We start from the raw sequence: 11,611 nt of genomic DNA, 5'->3' as shown, positions 1-11,611 counted from the left end.
CTATACAGTAACTAGTAACTAAAGCTGTCAAATGGATGTAAAGGAGTAAAACTTGAAAATAAAAGTACCTCGAAATTGTTCTTAAGAACAGTAGTTGAGTAACTGTAAATAGTTACTTTCAACCACTGGATACTTTAAGTATATTTTTGTGCTAATACTTTTGTACTTTTATTTAAGTAAGAGTTTTAATGCAGGACCACATTTACCCTCTCGTGCCAGTCTATGTATTACGGTAGAGACAATCCAATGCGCGCTTTCATGTGAGCACGTGTTATTACGGTAATGTCCAGCAGCCTTGGATTGTTTGCTGCTCCGGGGTTTGTGAAAGCACGGAGCTCTGCGATGTTCCTCCACACTAAACACTCTGCCCACCCACCGTAATAACGGCTAACGTTACTCCCAGAAGCAAACACCGGAGACCGCTCCGCTTCCCCTCTGTAAGTTACACGTATTTTCTGCGCTTTTAAAAAATATCTTCACCACTGTCTTTCTCACGAACTAACGTTACAGTTTTACTTTAAGAAGCTTCAAGCTATGTTTTGTATCTGTCAACGTCTTGGACAGTTAAGTTAACATGAACTGCTAGCTAAAATATAAGTCATTTCGATGAGCTCGTGATTGGACGAGCTTATCGACTGTTTGTGTAAGAGATATTTTATTTCATTTGGCGGTCAAGTTGTTTTGTTGTAGAAGTAACTAGTTCATGTGGATTTTGTTAGTACGGGTAACATTTCAAAAGCTGGGCAAGTGAAGTTGAGCGTGGTGGACAGCTCTGTCAAATAAACCGTAAAAGAAAAAAAAACATACAATGAACGTTACGCTAAACGCCTATCTTCATAAGAAGATAAACCCATTCATTTATTGTCTGGTTGTTTTTATCGTTTAGCTCCATGACCGTATTAACGGCTGCGCTGCTACACCCCACCCAGTAAATGTGAAGTTATTTAGCAGCCAAAGGTTAACGTTGGCGAGCAACTAATTGTTACCCAGTTAAAAGCCTGAAAAATGTGCTGTCATTATTAAACATAACAGAGGTTAGTGTTTTCATTGTCTGTCCTGATGAGTTTGATCAACCCCAAACTCAGCCCCCCCCCCCCCGACAGTTTTTACAATTTAATTAATAAATTGTAGGTTTTATGTTTTAAAATAGGTTAACATGTTGAATAAATGTTAAGTTTTCTAAAGGAGGAGGCAGAGTTAACAGGTGAAAATGGACTAACTGGTGTGGTGGGGCGGTGAAAGACAAAAAAACACACTAATGTCTGGATATTTCATACTTCAATGATAGAAATTGCCCAATTTGAGCAGCACTTAAAATGATTTCATGAAAAAAAAATGCCAATGCACCAGCTGTGTTCAGAGGAGACATACACATTAGCTGTAATGTTTATATAAAAATGAGAGGAGTTTGTATCAGTGTACACATTTCAAATTCATACTTTCCCCTTGAAATTGTGATAGTGATGTGTGTTGGAGAGATTCTTGGGAGTGATAGATCAGCCAGTGACAGTCTGTTTAACACCTAACAGTTCAGGTTAGTGTTTGGTGTGTCAAGACTTGTCCCAAGTGCAGTTTAGCAATGCTGCAGCACTCTCGGAACATACAGTCATACTGTTTAGCAGTCTGCAGGGAAAGTCTCAATCCTATTTCCCGTGAGGATTGTTTATTGGATTACTGAAATGTAAGCTTAATTTATTTTCCAGCCTCCAACTTTTATATTTGTTTGTGTGTTGTAGAACGAAGAACAGACAATGAACAGTTGTATTTTTCCCTCAAAATGACACCACTGCTTAATGCATGACTGTGCATCAACATGCCCACGTTTGTAATGCTACAAACATTTTCAACACACAACAAGACCTAACCCAAAATGCTGGTTTGGGTCAAATAGAAGACAGTAACATGAGGGAAGCGACATGGTGGCTGTTACATTCCTTATATGCGACGTCGAATAAGGAGACAAATGAGGGATTTTACCCCTCAGCACGAAGCCTTGTAAATTGCTTATTTGGTTTTTCTTTTTCATGAATCAAGCCTCATTCCCATGGCAGCATTCGCACAGTTTCTCTGTAATCGCCCTGTGATCAGGAATCAACATGTCATCCAGGCTCTGTGGGCGGGCGGGGGATTCTAATTGGCCGAGGAAATAGGAAAGATGAAACAGGGCTTCCTTCTCTGTTCTTTGTGCCCATGGTGACAAAGTTTTCAGCTTTGTGGAAAATTAATAAAATTGATGTCGAGTGGGCAGCAGTGGATGTCTGTTGAAGATAGCGTGGCTGTGCTGATGTAGCCATCAGCAATTTTTCTGGCTGAGGTACGTGTTCATCAGAATCTCTGTCCTTTTAACCAAAGCATGGTCAAACCATTAGGCATTTTCTCTGTTAAAATAGTAACACTCTACCTTCTGAATGCAGTAGTGGCTTTGGTAAATGGGTCAGATCTGGCCTGATGTTAACCTTTTGGACTGTTTTCTTTTTCCATGGATGCCTGTGACTGCAGGATATTGTCACCTCAGCCAACCCTCAAAGACTCGTTCAGCATTTGTTGCAAGCTCTTCTCACTAATGGCTCTCATGCAGAACAACAGCACAGCTCTCTGTGTCACTTAGAAGTGGTACACGTTGTCTTACAACTGTACTTAATACTTGTCTGACCAATGGATTGTATTAAGACCTCCCTATTCAAGGGAGCAGATTCACTGCAGGGGTGGAAGTAGTACTATATTTACTACAAAACTGAGTGGAAAAATAAGAGTTCTTTCTCTTTGCAAGTTTTGAATGTGCCCCCATGCACTCCACCAGACTGGACAGAGGGTTAACCAGGTCTTGGCGGAGCTTGGCTGTTAGGCTGAAATGATCCTTGGAGAGTTAATCAGCAGCATATGTAGATGGTTATGTGTCTCTGTGTAGTTTTTGTGAAGAGGCACTGAGGCAGGCAACGCCATCGAGTACAGCACTGGGCAGTCCCACAGGTCCTTCACACACTCTTAGCATGCTGCATGCTGGGTAGGCAAAGCAGATGGTGACCCCTTTTTTGATTTAACCCCTCAGTGATTAATTAACACTTCCGTTCACAACACAATCCAGCAATGACACAACTAACTGTAACTATTATAATTGTAATTTTTAGCTGGCCTAAAATGTACATGTACATTTGAAGGCCATTGAAAGTGTGAGGGTAGCATTTATGCGGCCTGAGGCAGAGAAGCACATAGGGATTTTTCTCTAAACATGGATCTTTGCCTCAAGACTTTGTTTATTATTACTCTGTCTGTTTTTGATACTCAGAGAATGGGTAGATGGTGTATTTCTTTTACAATCACAGCTCTAAATGTGGATCTCTTCTACTGCTGTTTTGGTAATTGTCTCTTTAGATTTATTTTGAAAATAGCAACAAATATGATTTACCTCAGCAAAATGGTGGTTTGCTATATTTAGCTTAATCTTTCTGTACTGACTTCTGGTCTGTCTCTAGGGACTACTGTGTAGCAGCAATATTCTTCCGCCAATGAGGATGGCTTTCCTCCTGGCATCTTTTAATTTCCTACTGTCTGGTGTGACAGTGGGTCAGCCATAGGCCCTACAGCAGATGTGCTTCTGTTTATTTCCAGTGGACAAGATTAGAGACGCTAAGACCATATGTTGCTTTTCAAACTTTGCTGTTTTATGGTGGTGATAGGCTGCCCAACTCATTTATTACATCTGGGGAAGACAGAAAAGCAATTCCATTGTTGAGTGGTGGCAAAACACTGTGGACCATTTCTGTGTATATTTGGCAAGTAATTTCCTTCAGGCAGTTCCAGCTGTCCGCATAAACTCAGCAAAATCTCATTTTGGATTCATTATCTTTGATAAGCCCTTAATTCATATTGTAATGTTGTACAACATGTGCTGCCATCTTTTGTTTGACTTTCTTCCATCCTCTTTTGATTGCTCAAAATATATTTCCGTTTCTTTTATGGGACTGCTCTGGTGTTTGTAAGTTGCTGAAGACATTTTAAAGAAAAAAAAAAGACATTTTTCATTTTAAAATGTTTGGTATAATTTTCAATTGACAGGTAAACTTTAGGGGACCCCACAGGACATTCGGCAGCAGCAGCATCATTGTCTTCGATTAGGGTTTGGAGTAAGGAGTAAGGTGTGAACTCCACATCTCATAATATCTGCATTCAGTAAGTAAAAGTTTTGTTTCTGTTTCACTTCACTGATATTTAGTTGTTTAGTAATTGATATGTCTGTAGTAAAAGGCCTGCAGTCAGTCAAAATGAGGAATATGCTCGGCTGTGCTGGTCAGCTGTTCAGAGAGCTACGTTACGAGTCTGTATGTATTCATGCTCACAGTGGAGCATTGTTATTGTTTTGGCTGCTTGTGTGGGTGTGCTTTGAGTTTTTTAAACATGGTTTCACATTTCCCCCTTGCCATTTGGACAAAGTCACCTTTCAGTTCTCCTCAGCAGCACTCATACATCACGTCTAACATTTTCAACACTTGCATAATAGGTCTGGTTAACTGACCTCCTGGCAACCTTTCACTAGAAGGGCTCAACTCTTACAGTATGTTGAAAGAAATGGAAATATCTCAGCTAGTAAATGTTACGAATTGAGGCGGCAGCTTTATCTCTCCATAGGCTCACCCTATCACCTCAGAACCATCCCTAAGCAGGTTGCTTAATCCCCATCCTACAGGCGTTCTGTCTTTTTCATTTACTCACTGATTCCATTTAGACACTAGAACAGTTAATCACTGAACATTTGGCTCCCACTAAACTGACAATTGTTGCTCATGTTCTGCATTATGGATCACTTAACTTGCCGGGTTCATCTGGAGGTTGCTTCACTAAAGTAGTTTCACTGTAACAGAAAATTACTGGTTTGGGTAATGTCTGAAAAGTACAACTAATGATTATTTTCATTTTGCATTAATATGTCGATTATTTTCTCGATTCATCGTTTGGACTAGAAAATGTCTTGCAACATTTTCCAAGTTGATGCGACCAAAAGTCTAAAACCTAAATATAATCAATGTGCTATCATAGAAGACTAAGAAAACAGGCAAACATTCAAAAGTGGAGTCGCACCAATATAACTGGCCAGACTGGTTACCAGTGGTCTCACCAGTGGTGCCCAGTCCTGTACCATGGCAGAGTATAAAGGTTTCCTTCCAAGAAACACAAGTGAATTGATTATTCCTCCTCTCATTTTGAGTATATTATTTTTTATAAATGACAACCAGCCTGCATACGATTTCATGGTAAAAGCTGAAATTAGACCATGTCCAAATTCTTCAACAACATCCACAGTGAGTTGCTTTAACTATACTGCATTTAAACTGTGTATACTGTTCTGTATGTAATTAACAGAATTCAGACATGGTAACTCAACGACAGGAGTTCTTGTTTTATACCCTTTCACACTTGACATGCTGCGCAGAGTGACGATGCTGGTGGTTCCAATACAAAATGTCACCCATACCTCCACCACATACATTCTGAATAAACATTGGACTTTCCCATATCTGAACTATATTCATGTTGAGAGAAGCATATTTGTTTTTTTATTTAATTTTAAACATAATAGATAATGACATATTGTACAAATGAAGTAGTAATAAATCACACTTCCTGAAGGATGACGCATATTCAATGCCGATGTATGCAAATGAATGCTAACAACCAAGACCCTTGTTGTGCAAAATTATTGAAATTCAGGGTGAAATATAATTTAGCCTCGATGCCAACCAAGCCCTGCCCTGCACACAACACATATTAGACATGCACACACTCACACATAGCAGTTATGTCTGTGTAGGTGTGTCAGATCCACAAACACTTTTGCTTGACACTGCCAGGAAAAATCTAATTCCTGTCCTAATGTGACATTTTTGTTTTGAACTCCGACTTCCTTTTCTCAGTACTAGAGCTCAAGCAGCAACTGTAACACAGAGGCTCTACAAGACTGGCTTTGTTAAAGACAGACGTTAATGATCAAAACATCATGCAGTTTTAAATGTCCCACTGAGTGAAATACTATTTGACTCTCATTTCATCCAGTGCCACACAATAGCCTCCAATCTGTACTCACTTCTTTCATTCTAACACATTAACTTGAGTTGTGATGTATATGTCTGTAAAACTAAATTAATCAGAGCAGCATTTCGTAATGTTGGAGGTAAAAAACATTTTTAAGTTTTCACAAATTGGGAAAAAGTAGAGACAGAAACCCCAATTGGTCACAATGTGCTGATGTTTGAGAAACAAACTCACTGCTGCAGTGCAGATAAGACACCAGGCTGAGGTTTGCTTACCATCTCGACTAAACTCTTGGGGGAAACCCTGCCTTAAGAAATTTCATCCATCACATACAATTTTTGTGTTTAAACGAAAATTGTATATTGGTTATTCTTTCCTATAGCATGTGCAGGCTGCTTGTTGATTATGGTCTTGAGCATGCTTACTTTCTATGGCAGGCCAAGGCAGACAGTCTGTATATATTAGGCCTGGGCAGTAAGTCAACATTATAGTTTATTGACTTTCAGTGTAATCATGTCTTGATATGATCATATTGTGATGTTGTTTCACAAAATTCTGTCATCCAAATTTATGATTCTTAGCAAATTGTAGTTAGAAGCTTCCAAACTGATTTATTAAAGGTTTTTTACATTTTTGTCTAAATAGATTAAAATCATGCAATCATGCAGTCAGAGACAGGCCCTTGTCAAGGAAATAAACTGAAGCTAATAGGGCCAGGGGACAAATGCAACCTTTTTCCCGATTAGATATCTACCTCATCATGCTCGGACATCAGTCTTCCTGTGCAGGCATTGATTTGCCACTGGCTAAGGTTGATTCCCTCATTTGTTTCTGTGTAAACTCAGCTGAGCCCTCATGGCATTTGTGGTTCTCGGTAAAAACCTGATTATCAAGCTGTGTGGGTGTATTCACATTTACCAAGAGGCTTTGGCATATCTGAAGAGGAGTTAACAATATAGAGTGTGACAAAAATGGGCAGTAATGGCCCAGTGGTAGTTTTACCTATGGAAATATTCAGAGCAAACACATTATTCAGTGACAGTGTTTTCCCCCACTGTGAAAGTGAAAAATGATCTAATTTGCTTTATGTCTTCACAGATTGCTGAGCTGTGGGCTATTGAGCAAATTCTGCCCACAGTTTTAGTAACAAGCTGTCTGAGCTTTTTCTGGCACTCTAATATGGCTTGAATGTGTTTCGGGCAAAAGGGTAATTTCCCTACATCAAAGGTCTTACACACACACACACACACACACACAGTTCAGGGACGTTTTGCAGAGTTTCTGCTTCAAGCTTTGACAAACTATGACTCAGACAAAACCAGTACTCATTGACAAACAAAGACTTTATTTAGGCCTGTCTGCCTACTAAAGTGGGCTGTGTCTACTACTCCTGGCCAGCTGAAGGCCACGTTCCACATCCTGAACAGGGATATAACATTTCCATAAAGAAATGTTATGACTGCTCAAAGGACATGGCTGGAATTCTGCTGTCTGTGACCTGATTATTTTACACAATTCAGTGCTGTCCACCAACAAACTAAAACTACATAATTGCTATGTTATCTGTGTAATTAAACAGGCTGGTGTTGAATGGCATGCTGTTTAGAGGTACCGTGCAAGATTGCTGTGTATTTTCTGCAGACGCGAGGAAGGTTGAGGTTTTATGGAGGTTGTAACATGCAGTGTTCCAAGTATTGATTTTCTGTCACAGAGCACCTTTTATTATTTGCGCTCTGTCTGCAGAGTGGGAGAATGATGGACAAACCAATCACAGAGTCTGAATAGTAACAAGAATGCTATGTGCCTGTGCTGGTATGGGTGCAGATGTGTGTATAGCACTGTTTGTGGAAGGTGTTCTGCTTACTGATAGGGGGAATTGATGTGAGTATTTTTGTCATTGCATCAGGGCTGAGTAACAGAAACAATGACAGTCTGATGAAATTACATTCTTTGTTTTAGACAGAGGGTTAGCTGTAAGCTTGGAGTCAAGGGTTGTCTCATTCTTCTGACATTCTAATCTACTGACTACGGCGAGTTATTGCTTGATTAATTACATTTAACAATGATGCATTAAGCTGTTTGGCGTATTTTGATAAACAAAGAAAAGAGGACTAAGACATGTTTATTTAAGTTTTGGATCAGTATCTTTTCCAAAACTCATGTATTGTATAGGCACTGATATCAACAATTTTCAACTGATACCTAGCTGTGGTCATGGTTAGATATCAGTCTGCCAGTTGAGACATAAACATGCAGCAGAAATGGAGCAGTGTGTGGCATTTCTCCACTACTTGGTATTTGTGACAAAATGTTCTGGACCCCTCTAAAGCCATTTAAGTTGACAAGAAACTCTATAATATAACAGATGATTTAGTTGACCCAGCCAAAGTCATTACTGGCTGTGTTGCTTCTAAAGTCTGAGGGAGGTACACATCGGCTGTCCCATTTGTTTTGATATTTGCTTCATTGCTCTTGTAGTATGAGCTGTAGAACAAGGTGGTTTGTCACTTCGGCCAGCCAGCAAATGTCAACATCATCAATCCTTGTTGCTCTTGGAACAACACAACTTTAAAATTCAGTCAGTAAAAAGTAAGTTAAAAATCAGAGTTGGAAATAGATGGCTAGGCTATGAACATTAAATGATGAGGTGACAAACTTCCAGTGTTTGGTGGATCAATAACATTTGTCGAACTTGATCAGTAACAAACAAGACTGTGTTTGTATATGTGTCATCGCTTTAATGTTAGAATGTAAACTTTGTCTTTTTTCCCTGAATGCCGATTCTTTGTTATGTATACACAGTTACTTATCATGTAGTGAGCGAGCCCACGTTGTTGCCCAATCTTCAAGTGTGTGACAACATGATGGAAGTTGTTGTGCTTGGCCTGGTGTGCTTCAGGCCTAATACTGAAAAGCTGACCAGCAACTACGCCCACTAATGTTGATGTTGTTGGCTGTTACTGTGGAACTGTCTTTTTGGCTTAATTGCACGTTCTAGGCAATAGAAGTGTGTTTATTGCTGTGCGAACCCGCCTACGTGTGTGTGCATCCATTACCCCTACCGTGTCTGGAATGATGAGCATAGGATTATATGACAAACTCTCTTACACATGTTCAGGAGAGGAAATTAGATGACAGAGGATGGAAATGCAAACATTTAATGCAATAAACTACATTTAACTAGATGCTAACATAACAACATGTCTTGACCTTTTACGGTGCAATTCATTCCACATGAAGAGATCCTTGGAGACACAGATTGAACCCTCAAATGAGTACTCTTCGTCATCCACCAGGGCTGCCTAGCAACCAGGTAGCACTTCAGCAAGCAAGACCATGAGCAGGGAGGGATCAGGGAAGGCTTGAAATAATCATAATGTGACACTTCAGTGATCAATCCTCTTTGCAATTAACATTGTTTAATTTATTGTGAAACTGACACTTATTAATTTGTGATAATGGAAATGCATCATCAATCTGAACCATGTCAAAAAAGCAGTTGTCCTTGGTAGCACATATTAAAGTATTTCACATAGTAAGTATGGTCAAAATTAATTGAGAGAGGGGATTTCCATTCTGTTGCTGTTCACAGTCTGTGGGCTCCAGGACGTAACCAGCCACAAAGCTCAGTTGCTCTAACACTCACTCATTGACAGGGAAAGAAAGTAAATGTCCCCAGACCTGTGGGCTTCCCTAGGAACACAGAAACATGTTTGCTCCACTTTTAGAAATTGCAGATTATCACACTCCCCTTTTAGTTCTTCAGCACAATGGTCAACAAGATCAGAGAAGTGGAAGACTGTAAAAAGGAAAGTTATAAAAATGGCATACAGATAAAAAGGAGTTTGAGATTGATTGATTGATTGATTGAGAACCAACATGGTGGTTTGGCCTACATTTCTTTCTATAAAAAAAATATGTGTAGTGCTTTGAGTCTTATAGTATTGGAAAATCAATATACATCACACCCTGAGGCTCAGATTTTAGGGTCAGAAACACAGACAAAGTTGTGTTGTTCTCCCCTTAATCTCTCAAACTAAAGCTGCTCCTCTGCAGCCACAGAATTTATGTACAGTGCTTTCTAGTGTGTTTCCCTTAATTATTCCTCCAAAAGGGGAGGAAAATAATCTTTTTATCTACAGCTCACAGTGGGCTGTATGTCCAAAAACCTGCCTGCTAAATTGTATTGACAGTAGAATAAGATCTCCAAATGATTGTTAGTTATAAAACCTACATTTGGATCATGTTTCTAACCTTACTAGCCTCAGGGAGCTACACAACATGAAATTATTTAGTTGAGTATAAAACAATTGAAAAAGGCCTACTTTTTAATGCCCCCCCCCCCCCCCCCCACACACACACACACACACACACACACACACACACACACTGCAGGAGAGAAATGATAACAACTGAACAGAATTACCACCATCTCTAAACTCCAGTCTCTAACCACTGCTGTGATTTCAAAATATAACCGTCTACTTATTAAACAGCTATGCAGATTTCTCACAGCTCTTACCAAGATGTACTTGTAGATACAATACAATCCCATAACCATAGTAATTCCTCTGTTATTCTCCCAAGCAAAATTAATTTCACAGCACTTAACAAGGCTCCACTGTGTCTGCCTGCATTTTAAGGCTATGCGAGTAATAATTCTGATACCCACAAGCGAAAAAGTGCTGCAGTTCAGCAGTTTACCATGATCTTCCTGTAATATGTAATTTACCTTAATCCACAAAGTGCAGTAACACAACCCCTTTTACTGTGATTGTGCTTTGTGTGGTGGAGGGTCTGGGGTTACCCTTGAAAGGCTTAAAAAATCTTCTGTAATATGCCAGCAGTCTTGAGGGGAAAATAATTGGGTGTACAGAGTTTTATCCACTAATAACCATTTATTGTGTGTCATTAAAGCCTGCCTCATTAGATCAGTTAATTCGTTTCGGCTAACAGTTACCCTGGACAACAAGCATTTGACATCTGGTATTTCCAGCTACCTGTGACTCGTCTACACCCGGGCCTTCATTTCTCCTGACTTAACTCTGCAGAGACATGTATACTGTGCACTCAGATTCCAGTTTATTAGGTACACCTAGATAAAACTGATACAGTACAATACTATAACATAAAAACAGTCAAATCCTACCTTCATGAAGGTTTTAATGTTCAGTTGTTAGTAGATTTATTGCAGCAGTTAGTTGGACCTAATACACTGGCAACTGAGTGTATACAGTATGTGTAGATTAATAATTACAATTTCATAGTTTTCTTCAGTTTTGGCACAATTTTAATTCCTCTGTGAGCAGTCCTGCTTTCTAACCTGCCCCTCTGTGCAATTATCTCATAACTTAAAATCATAGACAGTGCAATAATATGCTGCTGCAGAGATGAAGAAATTAGCAATAACCCTAAGTATTAATCACTGAGTAAAAATAATAATTATATATAAGTAGTAATAATTATTGGTTGTCTGTTACTCACAGCAGTGCCTTGTAGTACAGCAGTGACAGAGCTTTGAAGCTTCGTGTCATCAGGTTGCTGTGTATGTTTTGAAGGCAGGACCTCATTTTCGACATCTTTT

General features: G+C 39.4%; 1 protein-coding gene across 1 annotated transcript in view; it reads left to right on the top strand.

Annotated features, from left to right (window-relative positions):
* The first annotated feature begins 370 nt into the window (after window positions 1–370).
* The window catches only part of LOC139286592 (tumor protein p53-inducible protein 11-like), a 28,748-nt gene continuing 17,507 nt past the window's right edge, over window positions 371–11,611 (top strand). Inside the window, exons 1-2 of the mRNA XM_070907458.1 lie at window positions 371–437; window positions 4,057–4,170. The gene's annotated coding sequence lies outside the window, so the exon portion shown is untranslated. The remainder of the gene's footprint in view (window positions 438–4,056; window positions 4,171–11,611) is intronic.

The sequence above is a fragment of the Enoplosus armatus genome, chromosome 6 (assembly GCF_043641665.1).
Source record: "Enoplosus armatus isolate fEnoArm2 chromosome 6, fEnoArm2.hap1, whole genome shotgun sequence".
In the NCBI taxonomy this organism is placed as follows: Eukaryota; Metazoa; Chordata; class Actinopteri; order Centrarchiformes; family Enoplosidae; genus Enoplosus; species Enoplosus armatus.
The sequence above is the reverse complement of the archived record's forward strand: the minus strand, read 5'-3'. Positions and strand labels throughout refer to the sequence as shown.